A 5,201-nucleotide genomic window follows, 5' to 3' on the forward strand; every position below is an offset into this window, starting at 1 on the left:
ACAGTGGCTAGACATGAAAGGGGGAGAGAGATGGGGGATGACGCCCAGGTCGGATTCAAACCCGGGCCCTGCAGGACTCCGGATTAACGTATACTACTTTTATTTTTATTAAATGTCTTGTTAATAAACATCATTCATAAATTCTATCTATTTTTTTTGGCGTAAACAAAACTAAGGGTTGGGAAACACCAGACACCACCCGATATGACATCATCACCATACTTATGCCACGATACGATATTGTTGCGATTTTATACATATCGCGATATATTGCGATTGATAACCTTTTTTCCAACTGCAAATTTTTCACAATTTCAAATGTTCGTCCCCAAAAGGAAAAAAATTATAATTTCTCTCTTTGTTCATATTCCTTCAATGTTATCGCTGCAAAATGGGACAAACTGACCATCACACATATAATATATGATACATAATATATAATGAAAGATCCATACTTGGCGCCTGTGTAACGATACAGTATTGCCAATGAAAATATCGTGTTACTATGCTGTATTGATTTTTTCCCCCCACCCCCTTCCCCCCCTCACCCAGAACTTCTGCAATGTTGACTAAAAGTTAAGATCAAAGTTCCTAGGGTTGCATGATCTTGAAAAATTGTGATATTGCGATATTGATTAGAAATTTTGCGCTATTGATAGTAATTTCCATATTGTTCAAAATGTGTCACGGGAAACGCATCAAAACAGATTCATAACAACTGAATCTGGTATATCTGGTGGAATATTGCACTGGTACAGCATGGATACAGCTTTGATTTCCCTTCTCTGACTCCTTCTGTTTGGTCGTCTCCATTTCTTCACTTGCACTGTGTCTCTGTTGAAATATGAAACATATGCACGTGGCACGGGAACCGGCCAATGAAACATGATCATTAGAGCGTCTCCAGCGGGCTCTAAATCAAACACAGCTAAGCCCCGCAGCCAACAGACGGGACGCAGCGCTCCACAAAATCAACGTAATACTGCATAGTTATTGCAACACTAATATTGCGATAACAATATTACGTTGATATATTTTGCACCCCTATGTTGATTGATAATCCCAGCCTGCTTCACGTATGGAACCATTCGTGATGACTCACACTGACATGCAGTACATATAATTAAAGTTAAGCACTTATTTTACTAAAATGTCCATCTTTATATTACTTATTAAACCAATAAGCTGTTAGTACCTGTGTATGTGTGTGTGTGCTGTCACTCCTGACCAGAGCTAATCATATGAGGGATTATGGGGATTTAAGTCTTTACCTAGTGTGAGAAAATGAGCCTGATCAGTCGTTGCAGTGTCGGACAGCGTCTCACTTCGTATGACACACACACACACACACACACACACACACACACACACACACGCTGTCAGCCAGGGACACACTGTTTATCCAAAGTGTGTCCTACGACCTCATACCACCCCTACAACACACACAAACACACACCTAGTCAAACACAACGCGGTCAGTGGAGCCACCTGTGTGTACGCCGGTCAGGCCGAAGCTCTTTGCGTCGCCTGACTGATGGTCGCTCGGGCTGTCGGAGCAGCAGAAAGGCTTTGTTGAGGCGGATTAGCCCACTGCGGCGCAGGGCTCGGGTTACTTCCTGGGTCCGGGCCCTGCTCGCGCCTCATCGCAGAGGAAAGGCGCCCGCTGTGACCTTAGGGTGTTAAACTGTGGTGACCCGGCTCTGCCATCGGGACAGGCCGCATGTGCCAGACGACATCTCAACTCTCATAAACCCCCCCCTTCACCCATGTGAGTGACCTCAAACAGCAAAAAATCACAATGATTCATTTAGTCAAAAATGAAATTGCGCTTATTAAACACGATTACTCGTTGACTTTTGGAAAGATGTTGCAGTAATTGAAATTAAAGATCCCATAAAATGCTCATTTTCCGGTTTGTACTTGTCTAATGGGTTTCTGCTAGTACATTTCCATGCTTTAATGTTTAAAAAAACACATTATTTTTGTTATACCGTCTGTCTGAACACACCTGTATTCACCCTCGGCCTGAAATGCTCCGTTTTAGCGCCTGTCTCTTTAAGAAAAAATCTGCTGTGATTGGTTAGCTTTTTGGATGTTCCACACTGTTTTCTCCGTCATTGCAGACGGGGAATGACTGTAACAGCACAGTAGCAACACTATCTACCTTTATATAGAGGACTGTATGAAAGTCCAGACGGCTCGTTTTAGGGGACAGTTTTTGAAATACTAGCTGTGTATATTTCTTGGTGGAATGAGTGTTTTTTTGATACTTTAACAGTATTTATATAGCAACTCAACCTGCTTTATAATACAAAAAGACATGAAAATATCAATTTTTCCAAAATGGGACCTTTAAAAAACAGTGAAAAAACTAGAGTCTAGAAGGGGAAATCATTCTGGAAAAAGTTGTTTTGGGGATTATTAGGAGCCAGAATCGAAATCCCGGTTGAAATTTTAATGATCGCACAACGGTGTGTAAATGGAGCGATGGAACGAAGAAAAACAGTGCTTTGTATCAATATAAGCAAAAATAGGAAGTAGTAAGCTGCAGCCTCTCGGTCGATTACTCAACTAATTGGTCATTAGGATCTTCACTCAACCAAGAAACCTGCAGTCGTTTGTCTTGGTCTTTTTATAAGGAATGAGCTATTAGTCAATAGTCCTTAGAGGAAAACTAGATTTTAAGAGATTGATCTGTGAAAAGGAGTTACGAGGTCACACTTTATTATAGTTTCCTATTGTTTTCTACAACAGGACTGGTATGGGATGGTTAGATCTTAGGATGGCTTCTAGAAAAGACAAAGGGATTCGGTACCAGTTATAGGGGGTATATGGATGTACAGTATATATGCAATGTGAAAATAATTCACTGGACGATCTTCCAGTCTAGATTGTACGACAGTGTACCAAATAGTTTCAATATGAGAGAAATGGAAAATAAACCAACACTGTCAGAGTTCAGGAGCAGTTCAAATGGGTTTAACTGGGTGTATCTTCAGGAGAACATGAAATATGTCCAAATATTTGTGTCTCTGGGATTATAAAGGCTATGAACGGCTTTAAGCCTCCCTGTCCGTGTGATTGGCCGACGGTAAACACTATCGGAGAGGTGTTGAGCCTGTGGAGTGTTTCGGTGTGTGTGTTATCATGGGGGGTGCTGATTGCAGTGTGTGCACTGCGCATTCCACTCTGTGTGTGTGTGTGTGTGTGTGTGTGTGCTGACTAATAGTGGTTCAGAGTGATTTGAAACTCTGGCCTTCTTACCCAAACTGCCTCTTTCACGCGCACAGACGTCGTTCACTTAATATTTTATTATTTATACATTAGCCTGGAAAAGTGTCCGATATTCTTGACTTTTGAGTACATTGCTAACTTCCAGTGAATTCCATATGTTTGATTGACTTTGGTGTGTATCCAAGTCTTACTTTTTACAGTTTTGAAATGAAAGATGCACTCATGTTAATTTAACTCTGGTGTTTGAGGACATTTTGGAGGTGTTTTATTATTTTTGTCTTATTTTGAAAGGTCTTCCAGCCCGCCTTCACCTTCTTAATTAACCCTGAAAAGGAATAGCTTCACAAAGGCTTGGAGGATCCGAGCAGTTTGGGCCCCATGGACACAAGTTTCAAAATTCACTAATATGTGCTACATGTCAAAATCTGTATTGGTAATCAAAGTTATGGAATAATGGAAATATGAAGCACGCTCAAAGTCAAATTTAACAGACTTTACATCCACGTCGACTCCAGCATTACTGCTGTTGTTTGACATGGGTGAAGGGGGGGTTTATGAGAGTGGAGATGTGGTCTGGCACATGTGGCCTGTCCCAATGGCAGAGCCGGGTCACCACAGTTCAACACCTACAGGTCCCAGTGTGCACCTGTCCTCTGTCATGAGGCGCCAGCTGAGCCTAAACGGATCTGGATGATTCTAACCCTTAGGGTTAGGGTTAGGCTAATCCTAACCCTAACCCTAACCTCCTAACCCTAACCACCCAGCACCCATTAGCATTTAAAAATCGTCATACATGATAAAACGGTACACGGCCTGGTGACAGCCCCAGATTTTGAGTGTTTTAAACCACGCTAGTGGCGTGGCTCTATGGACGACACACTCGGCCCATCACTGTGATCCCGACTGATATAGCTTAATAATGTGTGGATTAACAAGAGGAAGATGGAAATTCATAATGCATACTCTTTATTGATCCCCTACACACAGGCCTGAAATACACAAACATGCACAGAGGGAGTGGGCTGCCAGGGCCCAGGAGGTGAACTGGCATCTCTCCAGCTACCAGTTGGTCCCTGGCGCTACCAAGCCAGGGTTGGGCGTACCAATATTATTTTCTGGTAGTCGCACATCAGGCTAAAGCTTACGGTACAGTGGTGTGTACAGTGTACGGTCCGTATCTACATGTACCTACAGTACTATGTACCTACTGCGTGGAGTCAACCCAGAACCATAAATCAGGATTTAGGCTTGTGACCTGGTCCCTATTGACATTTAGTGCTCTCATGTCCAATTTCCATTCAATATCGAGTCTTAGGCTCAAGATTTGACTCAAAAATAGATTTTCGGTTCAAAAACGATCCCCAGTATATAAATGTAGTTCCCTTTTTCCCACGTCATTACAAAAAAAAAAAAAAGAAAAGAAATTTAAATCGATTTTTGGAATTCTATGAATTGATTTTGAATCTGTAGAGCTTGAATCACGATATAAATGGGAATGGACTTTTTTACACACCCATTCATACGGACTCTTCTTCCAGTCACATTAAACACAAACCTGCGTTTCTTTTGTGTTGATATCATTTGGCCACCGGTGTATTGGCGTCCTGCCCCCCCACCCCGCTCATCCGCCCTCGCCTTGGCTTCCGACGGCGAATGACAGGACGGATGGATGGATGTACAGTACATTAGGGCCCGAAGTACTTAAAGTTGTAAAAAGTAACGACAGCTCCGGGCCCATCTGTGTTTCCCTACACACTCTCGGAAGACGCCGCGTGAGTGGTCGTATCTTTTTTACAACGCGCCTAATGGCGGCGGGCGGAAACGACGGCCCACGCGACGACGCCTCTCTTTCCCGCGGGGCGATAATGGCGGCCGCATGCCATTTAAGAAGGAAGAGAGAGTGTTTAGGGATAGCAGCGAAAGGGCGGAGGGTGGGGGAAAGGAAAAACAAGGAGGGGGGGGGGGGG

General features: G+C 43.1%; 1 protein-coding gene and 1 long non-coding RNA gene across 4 annotated transcripts in view; one reads left to right on the forward strand and one right to left on the reverse strand.

Moving 5' to 3' along the window:
• The window catches only part of LOC117959283 (ephrin-A5b-like), a 107,135-nt gene that overhangs the window by 71,401 nt on the left and 30,533 nt on the right, over positions 1 to 5,201 (forward strand). The gene's annotated exons all lie outside the window — the stretch shown is intronic.
• The window catches only part of LOC117959284, a 12,667-nt gene continuing 11,601 nt past the window's right edge, over positions 4,136 to 5,201 (reverse strand). The window contains exon 3 of the long non-coding RNA XR_004659908.1: positions 4,136 to 4,146. This is a non-coding gene — a long non-coding RNA (uncharacterized LOC117959284). The remainder of the gene's footprint in view (positions 4,147 to 5,201) is intronic.

Source organism: Etheostoma cragini, chromosome 16 (assembly GCF_013103735.1).
Source record: "Etheostoma cragini isolate CJK2018 chromosome 16, CSU_Ecrag_1.0, whole genome shotgun sequence".
NCBI lineage: Eukaryota > Metazoa > Chordata > Actinopteri > Perciformes > Percidae > Etheostoma > Etheostoma cragini.